The sequence below is a fragment of the Ambystoma mexicanum genome, chromosome 2q (genome assembly GCF_040938575.1).
Source record: "Ambystoma mexicanum isolate Mex_15411 chromosome 2q, UKY_AmexF1_1, whole genome shotgun sequence".
Taxonomy (NCBI): Eukaryota; Metazoa; Chordata; class Amphibia; order Caudata; family Ambystomatidae; genus Ambystoma; species Ambystoma mexicanum.
Window position 1 is genome coordinate 1,177,896,607 of NC_090924.1, and position 24,957 is coordinate 1,177,921,563.

Here is a 24,957-nt window from a genome sequence, read left to right on the forward strand (position 1 = left end):
TGACTTCAAAAGAGTATCTAAAGGAACAAATGGTTTCCTAATTTAGGACACCTGCGTCCCCTGCACACTAGCTAAAAGACCAAAGCCTGTATAGTTTTTAAGATAGTAGAGGTTTAGGTCTGTACTCCTATTCTCAACAGTGGAAGAGAAGTACAGATACAACCTCCTGGTTTTCTAGACAATTTACAATTTTTAAATATTGTTATCCTTGTTTCTCTGAGATGACCCAATTAATATTTGACAATTCATTTGTTAGTGTAAAACAAATATTTATTCATATTAGAACAACATTCAATTCTGATCTGGCCCGACACGTTTCGAGTTTTACTGCACTCTTCATCAGGGGCAAACATTCTTTTTCTTACACAAAAAAAACAAAATCTATGGAGAAAAGAAATAATAATCCAATATTAGTAATACATTTCAATACATATTAGTTTTCATATGTATATTAATTTCAACATTACTTCATCCTAATAACTCAAGGTTATTATTAACCAAAAGAGAAGCGTGAACGCTGTACACAGTTAGTTAATATCGTATTGGGTAAATGACAAACATGTCTCCATTTTCTTAACTATATCAGTTAATATTCATAAGTCTAATGACTCATCACATACTTTAATTATATCAGTTCAATGGTTTGTAACCATTTCTGTAGAAATCTGTAAAAGGTAGAAATCAGAGGACTCTAGATGAGTTGAGTATTGATCAACGATCAATCTGAGTTCCTATAATAAACACTTGTTAAAGTAGCTGCATGTGCAGATAGCTTACTTACTTAAAAATAAGAAAGGGGAATTGTATTCTCCAAGGATGTCCTACTTTGTGTGGAAAAGACCACTATTTTCTGGTTGACAAGGTTGTGAGGGATGGTAAGGCTCCCTAATCCCTCCTAATATACAAACAATGGTATGGGTAAGTTTCTTAAATAGAAAACAAATGGTGCTGTTAAAGAGAGCTACTCTCTAATTCACTTACTTGTTTGTGAATTCAGTTGAAAGTGAGGCGAAAAGAAAAATGGCACTCTTGATGCATAGTAGATAACTCCAGGTGCTGTGAAGTGATGCTTATGCTTATGCTTATTTGGCCATAGAAAAACGAATGCATTTAAGGGCTGGTGGTCATGACAGACTCTTAAATGTTGTATTAAAGAGCACTGTTGATCTGTGGGCAGAAATTCTTTGGAGTCTTTTCGTACTGGTTGCTTCGAAGTTAGAAATGCCTAAATCGTTGTCAGTTTGAATAGTGGTCTCTATTTACAAAAAAAGGGGATTGGCCATCTCCCAGTAACTATAGGCCAATTTCCCTGATATATTCCTCTTGTAAAGTTTTGTCCAGTTTTGTTTTAAAAGATTTAGTGCAATCGATGGAAGTGTTTAATGGACTCAGCATCTTCCAGACAGATTTCAAAAGGGGTCTGGGCACCTCCCTGAATTGTTTAATCTAATCCCTATTTTAAACATTGACAGGAAGAAACCTCTCTACATTGTTTGTCTGGATATGTCCTCAGCATTCAATGAAGTAGATAGCGGTCAGCTGTTGTGTAACTTGATAAACTGGGGCATTCCTTCAAGCCTACAGAATATGCGTCTCCTGTTTTATAACAACAATAAATTATGGGTGAGTCTTAAATCAGAAGATTTGCTTTCAAGGGAAGTCTCGGTAGACATTGGTTTAAGGCAGGGTTGTGTGCTGATCCCCACCATTTTTAGTATATATGTCTTTTTAACTTAATATGTTGAACTTATTTTTAGTGAGCAAGAGTGTTCCTTTTAACGTTTGGTTTCTATGTTAATTGTTCACGAATTTAATTGATTATGAATTGTTGTAAATACTGTTGTATTGTGATGTTAATGTGTTTAACCATTTCTGAAATAAACAATAAATAAATACATAAAATACATATATCTTCTTCCTGTTTTAACCATCAGTATGACCTTCTGATGTACCAAATTTATTGCTACTCCTGTTGAACAATTTAGAAAGTATGTTACTTGAAAATTCAATATTGTCAAGAAGAAGTGTATTGATCCTAACATTGCATACATCACTGCCCTTCTATCTGAGTGTGTGCATTTACTCAATGACTTCTATCATGTTTTCAGGTTTTTTAGGACAATAGTGCCTTTCAAAAGTTCACTTTAGAGGGACAATATAAGGTGCATTGGGTCTTCATGCAAATAACACCTGACATTGCTCCTGTTCCTTCTGCTCCTCCTACTCACCGCTTCCTATGCATTCTCCAATCACGCCACAACTTTTTCCTTTCCTACCACTAGCATAAAACTCACAACTCCAAACCTCTAATACTCAATCTCTCTTGTACCTCCTACTTCAAAGAAACAAAGCTGATGTTCTAACTATAACTCCCCTAAAACCTATCCCCCTCGACTCCCTTCCTCTGAAACTCAATGTTTCTACTCTTCCTTACCACATCGACTGAATATTGCACTCTGGAATGCTAAGTCTGTATGCAACAAAATATCACTCACTACTTGCAAGCCAGCTCTCCCCCCCCTAGAACTCCTTCCTGTCACTGAAACCTGACGGACCTACACGACTCCAAACGATCCTTCATTCACTCTCCTTGTCTGACTGGCAGAGGTGAAGGCGTCGGACACCTACTCTCTTCCCACCTGAATGCCTCACAAATCTCCAATGCCACATCCTCTCCTACCTCTTTTGAATTCATCATTACTGATACTGCCCCACCTCACTCGGTTCACATGATCTCCATCTAACGCACTCCTGGTCCCACTATAACATTCTTTGATGAACTTGGGCAACTCCTTGATTCTCTTTACACTAATCATCACCACATTAACCATCCCTCTCCAACCACTTCTCAGAAATCTGAACGTCCGTCTTTTGTTTGTGGCCACGCTCTCCTCTCTATGAATAACCTACCTGCCCACACCAGGGGTAACTCTTTGGATCTCTTATTCATCTCAAACTCTTTCAGCCACTAATTCTACTGTCACAACATGTCTGTCTGATTACTCCATTGTCCACCAACATATCCTTTCCACCCTTTGACCTCTCCTTACCGCTTGCTTCACCTATTACTAAAAGGAAATGTAAACCTTCTGACATTCTTCCCTTTTTCTCAGACCTACAGTTCTCGCTCTCCTACTTTTAAGGAAGGCATGGTATCAATAGTAGACCCAGACATAATAGACACAGGTTTTGAAAACCTTTGTTCTTCAGCATGGGGTCTGGCATGGATTCACATGCTCATGAATAATCCCCGTCGTCAGGCTGGGAATCCTCGGTATAGAAAAAAATCAGTATCAGTTTCGTTTCTGATCTGTCTTTCTTAGTAGTAACCAATCACTGGTCTCTGGGTTATACTGCCCCCAGCCAATGACTGCCCTCTCCCTAAGCCCTGCCTCTGGCAGCCATCCTCAGATTTTTACCGCACGTTCAAGTGTTGGGAGTCCTCGTGCTGCAGCTCTCGAGCTTTCGCTGCGTTATTCGTGCTTTTTCAGGAGATTTTTCTCATTTTTTGGTTAAATAGAGCCTCAAGCTCCACCGTTTCTACATCCGATCAACGGGGATCCGTTTCGGAGTTTTCTACGCCCCTCAAGGGTGAAGATTTCGTCGAGCTGCGCTTTTGGTGGATTCCAGAAGTTCCGAGGCCTACCCCGGACATGGCCCAGGAGAAAGGAAGCTCGACGCCCGGGAAGCTGTTCAGGACCTGCCCTGGATGCCAGCTTCAGAATGTTTTCAAGGAGGACGAGCATTCGTTATGCCTCTACTGTCTCCATGAGGAAAAGACGCACACGGAGAAGGACTGTGCGTTTTGTGGGAACATGTCGGAGCGGACCATGAAGGATCGCCACCTCCGTCTCGCCAACTGGCTGGAAGGGAAGAGCCCGTCAGACGAGAAGAAGAAAAAGAAGTCCGAGCGGTCTTCTAAGTCCTGTGAGGGCGCCCCGGCGATGGGGGCCCAACAAAAGGCCAAGCACCGCGAGTCCGCGGGCACCGCGAGTGCCGAACGGTCCGGCTTCTTGGCTGCCAGGCAGGGCGCATCCTCCCCGGCACCATCAACCACGAGCCAATGCTCTGGCTCGGGTACGAGGAAGTCCGAGAACCTGGCAAAGATTCTGGAGAGGCCCGGCAGAGGGGGAGCGAGGCTCGGACCCTCCACCCAAGGTGAAGGCCCCAGGCATACAGAAGGTGACGATGGCCTTAATTCACCCTGCTAAGACCTCGATTGAGGATGTTGCAGCGGCCCTGGCTCAGCCTGTGGAGGCTACGCCAGTGGAGGCGACCTCAGGACCCAGAGTCTCCCAGCCACCGCGGAGGGAGTCGTCTTTCAGGCCCATTGAGAAGACCCCCACGAAGTCCTCGTTGGAAAAGGTGGGGGAGGGGCAGGTGGCCATCGTGGATACGGACACGACCTCTGAAGAAGAGCTCATCGAAGTCGTGGAAGAGGCCCAGCCCATCGGGAGGGATCCCGACGAGGGCGACAACGAGAGCGACGGTGTCGCTGACAAGGTTCCTCAAGAGCCCTCGCGCCCGTCGTTTCCGGCGCCGCAGGACACTTCTGCGGCCATTTTGTCAGCGATTCAGTCCTTATGCTCGGAGATAAGGACAAGGTTGCCCCTCCCCCTGAAGGAGGTACCTGAGCCAGACCCGACGGGGGAACCGGAGCCAGGACCTTCGGAAAGTCCACCGCATAAAAGGAGTAGGACGCATCCTACGCCACCTCTCCCACCTCTGCGGCCTGCTCTGCCTTCCCCTCCGGTCTACTACCCACGGGGATGATACAGGCACGGCTATGACAGGTACAGATGATGACGGAGGCGTCGATGGGACGTGTCCCCCGTCGCCCCCTGCTCGGGCGTCCCCGCCTGACGAGATTGGATCCTTTCATGCCATGATTTCCAGGGCATCCAAGCTCTTCCAGCTCTGCCCAGAAGAGAAGAAGAAGGAAGGGTTCCTTTACCAACGACACGAGGCTAAAAGGAAGACGGTCCTCGCCGTACCACTTCTTGATGACATCTGGGATGAGGGGCTCGCCCTCCTCAAGAACCCTGCCACGGTGCTGGCAAAGAGGGACCGGTACGAGAAGAAGTACCGGGTCCCCGACGCTGCCCCCTTTTGCCTTCGGGCGCAACCTACCCCGGATTCGGTCGTCTCGGCGGCGGCAAAGAAGAAAGCTGGGGGGGCATCGGCCTCGACATCAACTTCCCTGCCGGACGGCGAGGGTAGGAAGCTGGACACGATGGGACGACGGGTCATCTCATCCGCAGCGACGGCTATCAAGGCGGCCAACGCCCTGGCTATCGTAGCCCGCTACGACAGGGAGTTGTGGTTCAAAATCGCCCCTCTGTTGGACTTCCTTCCAGACGCCAAAAGGGCTGAGGCCCTTGAAATCCTACAGGAAGGTGAGATTGCTTCGGACCACGCCATCACGGTGGCAACGGACATCGCCGACACCGGTTTCCGTCAGTTGGGCAACAGCGTTTGCCTGAGACGACGAGGATGGCTCAAGGCGACAGATTTCCGCCAGGACGTACAAACCAAGGTTTTGGACATGCCCTTCGACGGGAACAACCTGTTTGGGAAGGCGGTTGATGAGTCCCTTCAGGCCATCAAGACAGACACGGAGACTGCCCGGGCACTGGGAGTGCTCCAACAATGACAGCCGTCCTTTCGGAGCTCCGGAGGCAGACAAGGTGCCTCCAAGGGATCCGGCAGTGGCTCCTCCACGTACCGCCAAGCGGCAAGATCTTCGTCCCAGGAAGCCTACAGGGGACGCGGCAAGTCAGGTGGTGCCTGTCGTCGTCGACAGGGAGGTCAAGGACGCAAGGCGGCATCCAAACAAGATTGAACCGACCGTGGGGTCGGGCCCCCGCCGAAACACCCCGGTGGGAGGCCGGCTGGCGAGGTTCGTCAGCGTGTGGGAGTCCATCTCCACTGACCGTTGGGTGCTGGACGCCCTGGCCCAAGGGCACGCCCTCGAGTTTCAGAAGAAGTGCCCTCGCGTTCCACCCATGGCCAGGAAGGAAAATCACGTCCCTCAACTACTGTTGGAAGTAAGGGCGATGCTCAAGAAGGGTGCCATCGAGCTTGTCCCAAAGAGGCTTCAGGGCTCTGGAGTTTACTCAAGGTACTTCCTCGTAAAAAAGAAGACAGGAGGATGGCGGCCCATCCTGGACCTGCGACGACTGACAAGTACATCAAGGCACAAAAGTTCCGGATGGTCACCCTCCAGCACGTGCTGGGACAGCTGGAGGAGGGCGATTTCCTGTCGTCGTTGGACTTGGAGGATGCGTACTTCCACATCCCCATTCTAAAAAGACACCGAAAGTTCCTCAGGTTCGTGGTCCAAGGGCGGCACTACCAGTTCAAGGCCCTCCCGTTCGGATTGAAGTCGGCACCCAGGGTGTTCACCAAGTGCTTCGCACAGGTGGCGGCGCGGCTGCGCCTACAGGGGATCCATGTCTACCCCTACCTGGACGACTGGCTCATCCGGGCAAGGACAAGGGAGCTCGCCGTGGAGTACACTGCGAAGACCGTCCAGCTGCTCACGGACCTGGGATTCTCCATCAACTTTCCAAAATCCCACCTGGTTCCATCGCAAGTCGCCCTGTTTCTGGGAGCCAAGCTCGACACAGTGGCGCGGCTGGCCTCGCTGTCGGAGGAAAGGACCAGGACCATTCTGGGCAAGGTGCAGCGTCTGCTGGCCACGGACATGGCCAGGGTAAGATCTATCAAGTCCCTCCTCGGGATGATGTCCTCCTGCATTTATCTGGTGAGCCTTTGCAGGCTTTGGATGCACCCCTTACAAGAGTTCCTCAACGCCGGCTGGGTCCAGTCGACGGGCAGCTTCGAGGACAGGATCCCTCTCAACGAGACGTCCCGTCAGGCGATCCGGTGGTGGGGTACCCGCTCTCATCTGTCGGCGGGTACGGACTTTCAGACCCCAGCTCACCAGTTGACAGTGACGACGGACGCCTCCCTGGAATGTTGGGGAGCGCACTCCGGAGATCTTCACGCGAGAGGCCTTTGGCTCCTGGAGGAGAAGTTCTCCACATCAACATCTTGGAGCTCCGCGCAGTGTTCTGGGCCCTCAAGTCCTTTCTTCCGTCCCTCAAGGGCAAGGTGGTGAGGATCTTCACCGACAACACAACCACAATGTTCTACATCCGGAAGCAGGGCGGAACCAGATCCCCGGCCCTATCCAAGGAAGCCCAGGATCTGTGGCATTGGGCCGTTGCCCAAGGGATGTTTCTGGTGCCTCTTCATCTGGCAGGAATAAAAAACACGATCGCTGACTCACTCAGCAGAGAGCTGCGCTCGTGCCACGAGTGGGAACTACGCCAGGATCAAGTGGATCAACTCTTCCGACGATGGGGCGAACCCCAAATCGATCTCTTCGCGAAGGCGACAAATTCCAAGTGCCGGAGGTTCGCCAGCAGGTTCCCCCAGCCGAGGAGCATGGGCGATGCTTTCTCGTTCCCCTGGGATGGCCTATTTCTTTATGCGTTCCCTCCGCTGCCGTTGCTGCTCCGGCTCATCAACCAGCTCAAGAGGTCCCGGTGCAGGATGATCCTCGTCGCACCGGCGTGGCCGAGACAGATCTGGTTCCAGGACCTTCTGGACTTGTAAACTTCCACACCAGTCAAGCTGCCGACGGACGCAGACCTTCTCTCCAGAGAAGGAGGCGCCATTCTTCACCACAACCCGGAGTCACTGAACTTGTAGGCCTGGCTCCTGCAGCACTAGAGTTTGGAGGGTACGACATCCCAGCCGACTGCAGAGAGGTTCTTGCAAAGGCTAGGGCGTCCTCAACTCTCAAGTGCTACAGACATAAATGGAAGAGGTTCTCTGTCTGGTGCCGTGCACAGAAGATTAACCCTCTGCGGATTACGGCCCCCCAAGTATTGCCGTACCTACTGTCATTGGCCAAGGCTGGACTAGCTCACGCTTCCATCAAGATACATCTGGCCGCCATCTCACGATACACCAGAACTACGGGACGGGCGTCCTTGTGGTCTCATCGACTGGTGAAGGAATTTATTAAAGGATTGTTCCGATCATTCCCGCCGGTGAAGGCCCCTGCCCCGGCGTGGGGGCTCAACGTGGTGCTAACCAGGCTCATGGGGCCCCCATTCGAGCCTATGCATTCGGCATCGTTGAAGTTTCTGTCGTGGAAGACAGCGTTTCTCGTGGCCATCACCTCCGCACGACGAGTGGGAGAGATCCAGGCCCTATCTTGCAAGCCGCCATACTTGACGTTTCACGATACAAGGGTGGTGCTGAGGACGCACCCCTCCTTCATGCCCAAGGTGCCATCGGACTTCCACCTCAACAAACCCTTGGTGTTGCCAGTTTTCTTCCCGTCTCCTTCGTCGCCGGCTGAAAGGACTCTGCACTCGCTGGACGTAGCTAGAGCGCTGAAGTTCTACGTGGACCGCACAAAGAGTTTTCAGAAGACATCACAGCTGTTTGTGAACTTTGGGACTGTGAATCAAGGGAATGCTCTCTCGAAGACTTCCATTTCCAGATGGCTCTCCGGTTGCATCATGCACTGTCACCGGTTGGCAAACCGACCACTGCCCGACCGTCCGAGAGCCCATTCGACCAGAGCGATCGCTGCTACCACGGCGTTCCTGTCTGGTGTGCCCCTGCTGGACATCTGCAGGGCTGCGACGTGGAGGTCGACGCACACCTTCACAAGATTCTACTGCGTCGATCAGGGCTCCAGGGAGGAGTCCAGGGTCGGCCAAGAAGTGCTGCGCAACCTGTTCACTTAAGGTGAGCCTGGTGAGGAGGTAAGAGATGCTTAATGTTGAGTTGTTGTATTGCTTAATGTTGAGCCTGTTGCCACCTCCCCTGGTTGTGCATGTGTGTACTGCTATGTATTCTCTTATAAACCCTTGGTGTTGCCAGTTTTCTTCCCGTCTCCTTCGTCGCCGGCTGAAAGGACTCTGCACATGGCCAGACCCATGCTGGAGAACAACAGTTACAGGTAAGTAACTTGTTCCTTTTGGTATTTGTGGGTTGGTAGAATTCCTATCTGGCCCTAACTCTCAACCATTAAATAAATAAAAAAGAAGTGTTAGTCAGTCTAGTCAAAATAAAAAGGTCTATACTAAAACAAAACTGCCCTTGCTCTCCTTCTGAAATGACAAATGTGTTAAGGGAATACAAAAGGAAAACTAGTGTCTCAAAAGAAATGTCAGAATGGCTTAGGTAAAAACACCCGTCCCCATGTTCAGAAGCATGGGGTCTCGGGAGTTTCTAAAATAGGATAGGTGGATGGCACAGTCTTGCACACTTTGGCTTACTGGTACAATACTACAGTTCAGGCTTGGGATTCAAGCTGTCGGTAGTTCAAATCAGTTCCTTAGGCTTTGTCCGCTAAGTCATAAATGCACAGTTCTACTCTTGACCTTTACTTTGCCACAATTCAACACCAGTTTCCCTCTGCCGGGCTCGAGCCTACCTTTCTTTCCTCATTCACCTTTTAACTTTATTACATTTCAGCACAGGCTTCCCTCTACGAAGGCTCAAGCCTGTCTTTCTCTTTGTGGGGTTCGCTTCCCTACTTTCCTTCTCACTTCACAGGTTTCCCTCTGCCGGGCTCCAGCCTGTCTTAATCTTCATGAGGGTTCCCTTGCACACGTGTTGTCTTTCTATCTCTTTAACGTCAAAGGCATGTGAAACTGCAAGGATTTCACAAAGACTTCTGCATGACCACTTCCACTTCTTCTTTAAACACTTCAATAATCAACAATCTTCCTCACCTCACAACACCAATGCTTCTTGGTACTTGTAATTTCTTATTCATTTACTTTGCTCTCTTGGCCTCTTTCAAAGTTAATATGCAACACAAATACTTCTTGGTATTTGTAGTTTCTTATTCCCTTTACACCAATGCTATTTGGTACTTGTAGTTTCTTTCAAAGTTCATATGCAACACCAATACTTCTTGGTATTTGTAGTTTCTTATTCTTTTTACACCAATACCTCTTGGTACTTTTAGTTTCTTATTCACTTTACTTTGCCCTCTTGGCATATTCAGAGTTCAGATACTTTGCTTTTCACTTATTCAACTTTCTTTCAGGATCGCGGTTACTTTCTTGCCTACGGTTCTCGTTACAACGTACTCATAACATTTCACAGAGAATTTCAAATGTGTGATTCCGCCTCGCAGGATCACTCTGTTACTTAATATACTTTCTTTATAATTCAGCAATTGTCCTTTCCTTTACATTTTTTATTGGCACACATGCAGCCTTCAACTTTCAGTTACAGTTACTTTTGCTTTGAACACAAACCAGGCTTTTGCTGCCTTCGATAACTCGCTGCTAGTGTTAATTGGTCTTCTTTGTTCAACGCCTTTCTGGCAGCAGTCAAGGCCGTTTACAATGCCTCCTCTGCTCTTCCCCAACACTGCCGTTCACCCAGGAGGGAAGTTGGCTGCTTTGAAGCACCTTGAAGGTTTCTCCATTCCACCCACTCGATTTCAGTCTTGGAATGCTTACAGCTTCCTGAAAGTGTGGAACTCTCATCTGGCTCTCTCTCGTTCTTCGCAACTGCCGATCAGCCCCTTGGCCTTCCAACTTCCGTAGCCTGGTTCACCTCAGCCCCGAAAGAGCTGCTCCTTCTCGTACCCAGCTTTGCTTAGAGTGTGCCTGTTCGCACCACCTTTTATCCTGACAGGGAGTGTTAAAAAGCGGCAGGTGTTTATGGTTAGCATTATTTGGGCAAAAGTTAGCCGGTAGGTTCGGGTCAGCCCCTTGTTGTTTTTATGAGTGGGATGACTGTAACTGTTTTGAAACAGAGGGAAAGCAAGCAGAGGCAAAGAACAGGTCGAAAAGTTCAGCGAAGTGAGAGGCCACTAAAGGGGTAATAGGCTTGACTAACTGAGGAGCTAGCCTTTATCACTAGAGATTGAACTAGTGTGACTAAAGTGGGAGATATAGGGAGATGATGATGATAGAGGAGGCAGAGTGTAAAATGTAGGAGGAGAGAGTGTAAAATGTAGGAGGAGGGAGTGTGAGGAAGGTAAGGAGAGAGTCTCTAATATTGGTAATTTTTGCAGCAAAGTATTCACCTAAGTTATTAGCTGTGACAGTAGAGTTGATAGTCATAGACTTAGGAGGAGCAAGGAGTGAGTTTAGGGTGCCCTTTAGCAGGCGAGGATGGTTGGAGTGAGAGTCACTGAGGGTAAGGTAGAATTCCCTTTTAGCTTTATCAAGAGTATACTCGATAGCATTCAGGGCAGAAAGGTAGAGATGAAGGTCCTCATCTGAGTGGGTACAACTCCATTCGCGCAGCAGCCAATGTATGTCTGTGCAGAGAGAGCACATGAATGGGGTGACCCATGGTTGAGGATGCTGAGACTTAGGGGTGAAAGTAAGTAGTGGGAAGTGAGAGGAGAATGAGTCATATAGTTGGTATTGGAAGCTGGAAAGGCAGTGTTTGTGGAAGAGGTATTGGGTGTAAGGGAGAAGAGTGAAAACTGTTGCTCAGAGAGAAAGGATGAATGGCAGAAGGATTACATTTCCTTTTGGTAATAGGTGAAGCAATTGGTGAGGAAAGGTCAGAGGGTGAAAAGGAGATGGTGGTGGAAACAATTGAGTGGTCAGATATGGATGGTGTGACAGTAGTATAAGTGGCTGGGAGAGAGTTGGAGATGAATAAGAGATACAAAGAGTGTGAGTAGGTAGGTAAAGGATAGAGTGGAGAGTGTGGCCACAAAGAAAAGACTGAAGTTCATATTCTGAGAAGCAGTTGGAGAGGGAAAATTAAAGTCACCTAGGAGAATGAGGAGATGCTTAGTGGAAAAAGAATCAAGGAGTTGCCCATGGTCATCAAATAATAGTCCAGTGGGACCAGGAGGGCGATAGATGGAGATGATGTGAACCGATTGAGGCAGAGCAATTGTAGGGATGGTGAATTCAAAGGATGTAGGAGAGGACACAGCATTGAGGATTTGTGAGGCATTGAGGTGGGAAGAGAGTAGGTGTTTGATGCCTCCACCTCTGCCAGTCAGACAAGGAGAGTGAATGAAGGATTGTTTGGAGTCATGTGGGCTGCCAGAGTTTCAGTGTCAGATGGAGAAATCCAGGTTTTTGTGGTAGCAAGAAGGTGTGGGGGAGGAGAGCTGGAGTGAAAGTAGTCAGTGATAAAGGATGTTTTGTTGCATACAGACTGAGCATTTCAGAGTGCAATGTTCAGTTGATGAGGTAAGGAAGAGAAGAGACGGTGAGTCTTAGAGGAAGAGAGGCGAGGAGGATATGTGTTAAAGAAGGTATGGTAAGCGCATCATTTTTGTTTGTTGGTAGGAGGTGTAAGAGACATGGGGTAGTGGGAAATTTGAGTTTTTCGTTTTATAATAGGGATAGGAAAGAAGGAAGTTGTAGCATGATTGGAGAGAGGTGAGTAGGAGCAGCATGAGGAGCAGGAGGGAATGCATTATAGGTTAGTAACACAGTGTGGAGAGACAGCACAGTAATTTGGAAGTTCTGGGTACTCACAGGTGAAACAGGGAGATTGGCAAAGGCTTGTAGGCTAAGAGGCAAAGAAGCTGGTCATGGGCTGATCTTCACTCTTCACTGTTCCACCCTTCACTAAGACACCCCTAGCTGGGCGCTGCAATGGAGTTCAGAAGGGATGACACACACTCTTGTCACCTGATAACCTAGTCCATCAGTGATTGGTCTCTCTGATATTGTACCTGCTGTTGCTGGGAAGAGGCGATTTCTTCCTGATTGGTGTTGCAAGAGGAGCCTCTTGTGGCTTTCGGCGTGAGATGGGTTTGGTCCAAAATGGCCACAGGAAGTGATGACAAGGATCCAAGATGGCCACAGGAAGTGATGTCACAGATTCAAGATGGCGTCAGTGGCCAATCCAAGATGGCACCTTGGAGTCAAGTTCTAGAAAGAATGTGAAGCTGAAAACCAGAAATTGAGGTGATCTATTGGGGAGAACATTATTTAATGTTTGAGCATACATATCTATGAGCCCGCCAGTTTTGAAGGTCTCGAGTGGTATGCGCTCTCCGGCGATCTCTCTTATTGGTAGGTCTATCCATAACTGTTGGGTGGTTCCTTTAGGCGATTTTAATACAAAGGTCACCTATTTTGAAAAGTATATGATTCCTTTAGCACTGACCAATCAAAACAAGACCGCATATGATAAAAAGGTCAAGATTGGGCTTACACTCTGAGAACACTGGATTTACACATGTTCAATGGCAGGTGTGAGCATGACGGTCCTGCTAACTACACTAGGATCAGTGGTAACTTCTGTTCTCTTATTGACTATATTTTTGGGACTTCTGCATTGTTTCATTCAAATATTGATTTGTACATTTCGCAGTGTGAAGAGAGTGACCATACTCCCCTGTTGTTTGTGATGGAATTATGTTTCCCACTTTGCAGTTGGATCTGGTGGGTTCACTTTCCAACAATGGGAGTACAAATAGGATCAGGTGGAATGACTCAGATGGAGTCAATTGCTTGCCCAGATTCTATGCTTAGTTTTGCCCCCACTTGAGGCTGGCGAATTAAGGAATTCATGTTCAGCGGTGGGTGGCTGCCGACCCTTCATAGAGCGCGCAGTACAGAGGGGTGGATAAGACGTTTTTCTATAGTTTAATTATCACGGCTTATCCAGGAATCTTATCACAAATTGTATCTTCACTGCTAGCTACCAATAACAAGAAAAGGCAGACCTAGGCACCCGCCACAGGTCATTACAACAAAGTCATAAGGATGCTAAAAGAGAACTGCAGAGAGATATTAGAAGTTTAGGTTTACAGACAGTTGTCCTGACCAGCTGGCAGTATCAGTTAAGGAGCACAAAAAGAGATATGCCGCGTGTTCAAATTCCATAAAAAGCCAAACTCAAAGAACAAAGGCGGGAATTGACTGGGGCGTTACTGGAGAACTATTTGGCAGTTAGTGAATAATAGGTGCCTTCTCATCACATTGCAAATGTGAGCAACTAAGCCTGGAAATTCCATTTAAGTCAAGGGATTGGGGGTATTCTCAGTGACTATTTCAATAGGGAGCTATTAATGGAGTCTTGGTAATACAATTGAATGCAGCGTGATATATGCCAGGTCATCATTACTCTAAAACAATCAACGGCGCCTGGCCCAGACGGACTGAGTAACTCAATACTGAAACTGAACCCTATATGGTGGAGTGAATTGCTCCGCCAGTTATTCAAATGTATTTCAGTCATGGGTATCTTGCCAACTACTTGAAATGAAAGTATAATTGTTCCCATCCACAAAAAGGATTGCCACATCTGGGAACTATAAACTATTAGCTATTCTGGGCACTCCAGCAAAGATTTTAGCTGGAGTGTTATTGCAGGAGCTAACTAATAGGGCGACTGAGTCTAATAGTATCCCTGCTTGTCAGACAGGCTTTTGTAAAGGGGCTGCTAGTCCTACTTACTTACTGACCCTGGTTACCATAGAGTACACCTGGTATGTATGGGGGAGCACTGTGTATGCTGTTTTTGTGGACTACAGTACCGCTTTAAACTTATTCTGTCGGAAGAGACTGTGGGAAAAGCTGCTTTTCTGGGGAACCCTGCATAGTTTATTAAAGATGATAGTGGGACTCTAGTCAGATACTAAAATGAAGGTCAGAATTTCAAATACTGAGGAAACTATTGATGATATCAATACATATGTGGGTGTGAAACAAGGCTGTATTCTGGCCCCAAATATTGTTTAAGGTATATCTAAGTGATTTGCCAACTTATTTGTACCGGAATGCTACATTTCCACCAAGGCTGGACCTTGCAGAAATCATCTGGCTCGGTTATGCAGATGATCTAGTCATTTTTGATCGTACTCCTAAGGGACTCCACAGCTTGTTGAATAATCTATTGCTGCATTCTTCTGAACATTTTATAAGTATCAATGTTACCAAGAAAAAAGCTATGCCCTTCAAACTAAGCACACACAAACCTAGGCACAAACTTGTTCTGAAATTGGGGACATTGCATATTGAGCAGGTTGATTTATATAATTATTTTGGTGTCACAATTAACATGGGCTATACAACTATCTAAATTGGAGTGCAAGAGCAAGATGCTTACTGAAGTGCTTAGACAATTCGCTAGGTCACATGCTGGCTACACTCTCATCAGTCTGGTTGAGCTATATAAATTAATAATTCAACCAGTTTTAATATACGGAGCAGAGATTTGGGCCACTAAGCAGATTAACGAACTTGAACTAATTGAAAGGCGTGCTTTTAACCCTACAAAGCTTGCTAAATTCCATCCCAATAGAATACAGCTATCTTGAAACAAAACTAAACTCCATACATTGCACGCTCAATATTAGTCGGCTCAATTTGTATTTGAAGATTGTAAGCTCTTGTGAGGAGACTTGGTTACATTTGAATGGTAATCTTCTGGCCATGGATATCTCACATGTTCAGTTCCTAGCTGTATGTAAACTGAATTGAGAAGTTAGTAATTGGAATCAACTATCTGACTTGATAGTTATCCCTGTTCAAGACTGAGGCTGATAGACAAAAGAGATATCTGTGATATTAATTTGGAATAATCATATACGATCATGCAGCTAAGAGCTTCACTGAGGAGTATATAGTCCATCTCTAGGCTCTGGGAGCAAGGGTTATCTGAATGCTTATTCCCACAATTTATATTGTCAAGGTACATATCTTTGTTTGTTTATTTATTTGTAACACACACCAGACCCAAAGGTATCAGGGCACGAAGGACAAGGACATTTTCAGCTTACATAGTTACTGGTGAGATACAAAATATAGCGTGATTTATAGGGTTACATAGATACAATACAGAAGTACAAAGTAGGTTACAATAGTGGTCATCATAAGCATGAGATCCAGAATGTGAGATACCAAGTGCACGGTCGGGGGAGATTCAGCAGGTGGAATACAAGTTATCTCAGGTATAGCTATAAACAGTGCATAAGAGCTAGGTAGTTTTTGTGATAGAGAAGTGTAAGGAATTAGCAGGTCTAGTGTTAAAGATCATTAGCTTTAAACCAGTTGATGATATTTAGTCTAAAATGAGGGTAGGTTTGTTCTGCTGGAATGATGGGTGGGAGGGAATTCCAAAGTTGAGCTGTTTTGACAGGGAAGCTATTGCCACCGATTGTCATCCGTTTGAAGGAGGGGACTGTCAGACAGATGGTGTAGGCTGCTCTGGTAGGTCGGAGCGTAAGTCTTCTATTGAACCTCTCTGTCAAGTAGCGAGGTGCTGCGTTATTAAGGCACTTGAATGTAAGTGAGGCAGTTTTTAGTCTAATTCTGTCTTTAGTGGAAAGCCAGCTCGACTGTCACCTTTCTGTCGAGATATGTTCTCTTTTGGTAATTCCTAACGCTGCTCTCAGGGAGTTATTTTGAAGTATTTGAATTTTACTGGTGATGTGTTTATTGGACCCAAGGTATAGTGCGTTGCAGTAGTCCAACTTGGACAGCATAAGTGATCTTGCCAGTGTGGTGCAACTGCTTGTTTAGAGGAAGGGTTTGGCCGATCTGATCAGCATTGTAGATGATGCCATTGCATTCAGCTGTTTCGCCATGGTGGAGGCAACCTTAATCTTGTTGCCATCAATATCAAAGGAGGTATAATTATGGCCAAGTTTGTTAATGTTGGGTGAGGTCCCCAGAATTATGAGTTCCGTTTTGTCATCATTCAGGCATAGACCATGGAGTGCCATCCATGCCTGGATGATGAGGTATATTCTATTCACCAAAGGCCAAATACTGATTGTAATCCCCTGTAAGTGGGATGAGAATCTGGGTGTCACCTGCATAGTGTAGGTGACACCGAGACAGTCACATATGCAAATACAATTTAAACATTCATACATTCTTGCAACACCAGAGCACTATGGGGGAGGTTTACTGAAATGGTTGTAGGCTTTGTGGCCACCACGTGCCTGAATCATGCAGACATTGGTTGATTGAGTGTGTGGCTCTGAATCACGTTTGTAACTCCATCCTAAGGAATTTTGGCCAAGTATTTAGTGATTAGAACTCTAACTGGTGGTTGCACACATTTTTTGTTTTTAGTTTTTAACTATATTGTTAAAGTATGGATATGAAATCAGGAAGTCCCTCAAGTTCTATGTTTTTTCTGGTTTCCTGTGTTTTACATTTTATTATTATGGGAGAACTACAATATATCTTTAATCAAATGTGATATATATCTTTTGTTATATTTTTATTGTTTATATTTTAAACTGACCTCAAATGCTTTAGCTTACAGGATGAGTTTGAATAGATATGTTCCGTGATTTTGATGATATGTAATTGTCAAACTGAGGAATGTATTATGTTAAAAAAATGAATGGGTTATATTATACTAATAAATAAATAAAATAAAACATTAATTCAGCCTGTTCTAATTGAAACAATTGCATCATATAAACCGTTATTTCCCCATTATAATAGTTCTAATTAAATTAATCCAATTATACCGTAAATACAATTCACAATAATATCATCTGTTATAGCTAACAATGAAAGCCAGGAGGACAGCTCAAGCACAATGGGCATGCCTTTGGAACAGACAATTCTGTTTATCATGGCATCAGTAGCAATGCAGACACAGCCTTAACTCGCATGTCACTCCAGATTGAGATATTGAGCACCACGAATGGTAACAATAGTGAGAAAGACTATCAGTCTTTAGAGGCTGGAGAAATCCTGCGTGGAATGGTATCTGAATTGCACATTATTATTATTGTTAACAGTTTTATGGAGGACATTCAAGAACCATTTCAGAAGAAAAATTTGAAGTCCTTCTGCAGTATTTTGACCTCCAGGGTAAACTGTCTTCTATTGCATAATTCATCAAGATTCGGCTCTGCGATAAATGTTAAAATGGTAAGATCATTATGGCCAAATCTTCAAATGACCACAAATTTCAACAATGTATAATCACTGATATTCTTATCTATAACGTGTATGACCACTGGATAATATGCATCAGAGTTCTTAATTGCATTTATCTTCTCCTAAATTTGGAGTCTGTTTTGTGAAAGGTCTGTTGAGGTTAATAACCCACACGCATGGTGTAACCGCTCTATTGTGGTTGCTTATTTATGGTATGAAGGCTCCCCGAGGACATGAGCGGCTTCAATGTTCTAACCTACTGGTGACCATTAGAGGGGCATATCATAATTCACCTGACTCTTCAGATAGGAAGTAAATATTTACCTATATTTTTACCTATGGATTTAAATATAGTTTGTGAAAAGTGTCTCCACCTACTATGTACATAAACAGCTGCTGTGGATGCCAAAAGTGACCCTGTAAAACGCGTGGTCATCAATTAATACAAACTCCAACTGACCACATAGATGACCAACTACTGATTTATTGTGTAATTGGTACCTTTATATTAAATTAAATGTAGGTTATACAGCCATAACATTATGTACAACTACAAAACAGGCTGCATCTCTTTGAGCCTTTAAATTCATTAATGGCCTCAATGATGTACGTCAAGCTAACCGCCCAGACAGAATCCAAAACAGGAAAAACCAAAAGACATGGACTATTAACAATAGTAATCTTTCCATCTATTCACAGGGCATTGTTGAAGAGCACCGTGTCTACTGGGCTTAGCTACTCTTGTGATAATACTGTATAGCAATAAAACAAAATACAAATCACAGAAATAACATTGGCTAAAGGAACGTTATGGTAAAATTTCCATTCATAAATCTATTTAATTTCAGTGAGAAAATGTTCTTAAAGTGATGGTATGGATGCAGCGCAAAACAACAAAATAAAAAACAAAACCCAAATAAAATTGCCATCGGGGTTTCTAAAGAAACTATATCTGCATTACTTTCATGGTGAAACAACCTTCACTAGTCATCATCAAAGTAGAACAACTATAAGTTGAAGAATAAAACACAATTTAAGATAAGGATGGACACTCAAACTGTCTCCATTACCTCCAAGAACTCCAAACTGCCATCCAGACACTATTCAATATTGTCAAGTCCCTTTCTAAACTACCATTCACACCTTCCACCCCCCATCCACTTCAGTACAGTATGCAGCTCCCTCATGAACTATTTAATTTCTCAACTCTCCCTATTATACCCCCACTCCCAAACATTCTAACACATGGGACGTCTTTCACCCCATCGACACCAACGCCCTTATCACCCTCCTTGCCAAAACCAAAACCTGCATACTTCCTGGATTATGAATGCCCACATCAATACGCATCCAGTTGCACCTCCACCCTAGCTCCCCCTGGATCAACAACATCAACTCATGTCTCTCACATGGTACTATCCCTGCTGCACTTAAAAATTGACAAATCTCACCCCTCCTCAAAAAACGATCCCTCAACATCATGATTCTTGAAATTTACCACTGCATTACCATCCTACCATACCTCGCCAGAATCATAGAACACTTTGTCTCTTCCCAACTGGAACAACCCATTCAACTGAGGTACCCAACCCAGCCCTTTAAGACGAGGCAGCAATACTTAGAGACAGATGGGGATGCAGAATATACTCAAACATAAATCATCAAACTGACTCAGGAAGTTGGCAAAGTGCGACTGTTTTAATATCATTATCTAAAATAGGGAGTTACAACAAACATCAGCGCGTTCGCTCGATCTTCACACTCAATGCAACACATAAAAAAACAGGTTATGTACTAAAAACTCTTCATTATTGATGTCAATCTACATTGCATACTACAAAAACCTACTTGGGAAGGTGATAGGCTTACTGGGAACATCTAGGTATACGTTCCATACTTGTCAGGGAAGGTGGGTCTCTAACATCAGGTGGGGCAACTAAGCACTCCTCTGGTGAAGGTTTCTACGAACATCATCAAATACACAACGTCCCATTTGTTATACAAACTATAGGGCTCTCTATTACGTGTCCCTCTATAATTAGTTGGTACCTTTGTACCCCTCTGTAATATTCCACGTACGCAAGCAGCACACAAGCTGGCACACAGGTGCTGGTGGACTGGTCATAACCACAGCTTCCCACCAATTAGCCCATCATCAATCATCACACTTGCAGTCTGCTAGTCAATTAAGGCTTTGAACTCAGCCTTGGAAATGTTCTTTGCTCTGGAGAATACGAAGGAGTATAGCATACTCTGTCTTCTTGGTTTCGATACAGCTCGTCCCACTGTCTATTACCATCTGACCATGTGACTGCAGACCATGTTTTTGAGTTTTGCTGTAGTTAAAATGCTATTAAATGAGGATCCTCTGACATCTTTAATGTTCTCGCCCCTCACCTAAGTCAGGAGTTTTGTTCTTTTCACACGTTCTGTAACTGTTGTATGCACATTCAGGCCCACGGTGGCCTTGACTTCTTGGTGTTGATCCAGACAAGTCTTTCTTTGAATTCACCTCCATGGTTAAGTTTTCAATTTCTAACTGCAACACACTGAAAAAGTATTTCTGCTCAGGGGATCCATCTCTGCTAAAGTGTGTTGTGGAATCATCCATAGTCCTTACATTTCCTATGAATATATGTGGCACATCGCCCAATCTATTCTAGCTAGCCTTTAATAATATTTTGTCTACTTGCATTACTACTTATATACATTTATAAAAATGACTTGATAACGTCTTCATTATTTCTGTGGCATCAACATCTACATCTCCAGCCCAAAATGTTGCTCATCTTTAACTCCTCCTTCTTTAGACCTATAGAATATTTATGTTCTCCCGTCTCTGCATCTCCTCTGGGTGCGTCAGCCCTGCTCTTTTTGACATCACCAATCTTCTCTTTTGCTCAGTTTTCATACTTCTTCTGGGATTTCATTCAAATGGCCATCATACTGTCGTGTGTGCATGCATGTATGGCTTTCTTTTTTTTTTATTTGTGTAGGGGAGGTCCCAAATAGAGCCTGCCCTCCAACCGTCCATTTTGAAGTACCAGGAACGTTCACGCCGAAATATGTGCCACATGATGAGCAAATAAACCAGCAGAGAGCTGCAGTGGGGCTCTGTCCAGTACCTATCAGAAGAACAGCACCTATTGAAGTAACGACACCCAGAAAACATGGAAAGTAAGGTACCCATTGAGAAAACCATATCAACAAATGAAATGAAATGAAGATCGTCTGAGTACAGTCCCTGAAGAAGCCAAAAAGGTCTTAATGGAAGACGAATGGTGATGCCACAAGCATGCGGACTGATTCACATATAGAAGAGATGACGACCTGAGAATGACGTAAATAGACGAAAAACACCATGGATAAGGGACATTGTGAACCTAAAGTGAAAGGACAATGTCAAATGTAAGAAGCTTATACCATGAGCATGGCGAAGATATTTAACCAGTTTACGCATGTACATATGATTGGAACCGCAAGAAAGCTAAGAAAATCGTGTGGCTTGCTATGCTTAGTAGAAAAATAGTGCAGCAAGCGCCACCTATACATATCTACCTCAAGAGAAACACGCTATATAAGTATACTTCCACTTTGCACAAGAAGCAGATTTAAACAAAGGTTACTAAAGGCCACACAAGGAGAGCTTCATATTTAACAAATTGAGAATAAAAGGAAGAATGAAACTCAGCAGAGGCAAATCGTGCCAGAAAAAACAAGGACATATCAGCTAAAATAGATGAACAGTAGCTACAACTAATGAAGCAAGGAACAGAATATCCTGCTCTGAAAGATCGAGATAAGAAACCGAAGGCAGGTGTTGGGTAAATTGAAAATCAAATATACGAATTACACAAAGAAGAGGCAAATTCACGGAGTCTGGAGCACGTGACCAGCCGAGCGAGAAGAAGTGAGACTTTCACACCTACGCATGGCAGTGGGCCAGGCGAAGAAATCAGAACTTTTCCAGACAGAGATGCACTCTCGAGGCCAACCACAGTGAAATAATTGACACATGGCCACTAAAGTGATGATTAATTGTAACAATAATTGGAGGAAGGCAGGGGGAGCTGAGGGGCACCCTGTACCTGGCCGACCATTCTGCATGCAGCTAGGCAACATGGAAATGTAAGAGTGGGGTTGATGCCAACCCAATCATAGTGGGCCAAGTAATCTAGGGTCCTATATTTAGTAGAACCAATGGGACGTCGTATTTGCAGTGATGTCCACAGTAGCCATTTTTAAGGTAGGGCTTAAGGTAGGGCTGACAGTGTTTACCCAATCCCCTTACTCCGTTACCATATACAGATATAGTACCTATATTAAAGTTACCTTTCTAGAACCAATAGAATTGCATGCCATCTTTTAAGCACTAAATGTCAGTGATTATGAGTTTTTAGTATAAATGAAGTGTTTTTTATGAAGTTTGTCAGAGTTGTGAAGTGAGAGGGAATATCACGCATCCGCTGATATTCATGAGACTCCCCATTTTTTGTACTTGTCATTAAATGGACTCCCTTTGCCAAACCGTTGAGTTGTCATTATTGATTTGGTGTTGGAGTATTAATCTGCACTCCATCCATCTCACGGGTGCTGCTATCTTATCTTAAAGTGCTATTGGGGAAACCCCTGCTCTATGGGCCGGTTGGGATTCCCGGTGAATCCAGCTGATTTGAATCAACCGTTCAAAAATTACACTTAAAATACACAAATAATCAAATAAAATTCTTACATACATGCATATAAAAACCATACATCTTCAGAAAAAAATGAATCAATTAATTTCTTCTTTTCTCTGACATAGCACCTAAATTAAGATAAATTAATTTTTAGTTATTATAGCTATATACATAACAGTTTATACGGATTATGATCAAATACATCATTGATATCAGGCCACTGTTCCTTCCAATTTCAGACTTTTCAAAAAATGTTTCATTGCTATTTCAATTGGCATGTATGATGAGCACAAAATCAATGACCAACATTGTTGCATGTCTAAAGCTCCTAAATATTGACAATGCCTTGAAAAGTGTGTCTCTTGTTTATGTATGGCTTTCTCAATGGGAATCTTACTTCCAGGATTCTCTTTGGTATAGGTATTCTCACTTGTAATGCGTGTGTCTCACACTCTGGCTCCCAACATATAGGCAGCATGGGGGAGGAGCTTTGGGTGGGGGTACTCGGCTCCACCTCTACACCATCACCACAAACAACCTACTCGATCCCTTCCAATTTGCCTTTCAACTTGGACCCAGCACTGAGACTGCTACTGCACATGCTTTATGACCTCCACAACATCAAAGACAAAGGACACCCAGCACTACTTGCACTCCTCAACCTGCAGCCTTTAACGCCATCAACCACACCATTCTCCTAGACATCCTAGCCCAAAGGTGAATCACTCTGGCATTGTACTCAACTGGGTCATATTTTTTCTCACTGACAGGACACTCTCTGCCTCCATGCTCCCTTATCAATCAGACCCCAACCCTGTCAAGTATGCTGTCCCACAAGTCTCCTCCCTATCTCCACTCATCTACAACCTATATGATAAATACCTTGGACAGACCCTCAGCAAACACAACATCCATTTTTGCCAATACCCAAACAACACAAAAGTACACTTCCAAATTTCATCCTCTTCACTACTCTACACCCTCAAAACCTGTCTATCCTCCCTCACCAACTGAATGGCCACCCACTTCCTCAAACTCAACAGAATATCACCTCACCTGCCCCATAGGTACAAACCCAACCTCACCCCCTAGATCAATGAACTAGCCATGGACAACCAACACATTTCCCTCTCCACTCCTTTCAAATCCCTTGGCTTCACCATTGACGCCCACCTTTCCATCACATATCACATAGCCACTCTGTCACCAGAATATGCAATCTACCAACTACACCACCTCTACACTACCTATGCCAAATCAGAAATATCCTTCTTCCTGATGACTTCTGAACGGCAATCCAAGCACTGGTTCTCTGTAGGCTGGACTATGGCAATGCTCCCCTCACTGGACTTCACAACAGCCCTCATACCCCCCCTGCAAGCCATACAAAATGCAGCAGCCAGACTCATCATGCACCTACACAAACATTCACACATCATCCCCGCTCTTGCCCTGATACACTAAAAGCAATCCACCTCAAAACTCCATGTTACCTTCAAAACAATCTCAAACCCATCACCCACACAAACACCAGACAAACCGGCCAACACCTTCAACACATTCCACTCTGCAAACTCACATGCACACAAAAACAAGCATCTACCCACTGGGCACCCATGCCATGGAACACCCTACCTCTTCACATAAGCACTGCACCCCGCTCCATCCCCACTTTCAGCTAGAGCCTCAAAACATACCTGTTTCCCCACGCATAGCCCAGCCTTCCTCCACTGCTATCTCTTGTCTATCCTAATATTCCTATCCTTTCCTGAAAGCATGTTGTAGTTTCTTTTTTCAACTCCCATCTTTTCAAACTTTGAACCATGTAAGGCACTCCGAGACCCTCTGGGTAAAAATTTAAATAAAAAGTAATCAATAAAATGAGGGTCATTTTAAATTGGATGTGATGGCCTATACAAAAGGGCAAATAACAGGGTATTCCCCGCATTCCTGTGACGAGGCAAGGGAAGGGGAACAGAAGGAAAACAGACAATGGTCTTACTAGGCCAGGTGTCATTCAGATCGCGCAAGTGCAAGGGAGGGGGGAAATGAAAGTGTGGGGGGAGAGGGAGAGGAGAAAGTGCAGTACATGGGATAATAAATAACAAGATAAATGAAAGAGCGGCAACTGGTGGCAAGTTCAAGGTGAGTGCAGACATAAGTGCTGGTGGGGGACTGTAGGGACACAGAAAACAGTCCCCAGGTGCCGGGGGTTCCCGGGAAGGAGGAACAGACGTGAAAGTGGCCAGGTAACCCTGCAGTCTCAGTATCAGCAGGACTTCAGCATGGGAGAGGTGGAGACAAAGCAGAAGCAAAGAGGAAGGTTTTAAGGTGCTTCCGGAATCGAAGATGGTTCTCTTCAAGTTTCAGGGAGGCAAGGAGGCCCCAGCCAA

At 44.9% G+C, this 24,957-nt stretch overlaps 1 protein-coding gene across 2 annotated transcripts in view; it reads left to right on the forward strand.

Moving 5' to 3' along the window:
- SLC39A12 (solute carrier family 39 member 12) overlaps positions 1-24,957 on the forward strand; it is a 787,521-nt gene that overhangs the window by 180,119 nt on the left and 582,445 nt on the right. The window lies entirely within an intron of this gene.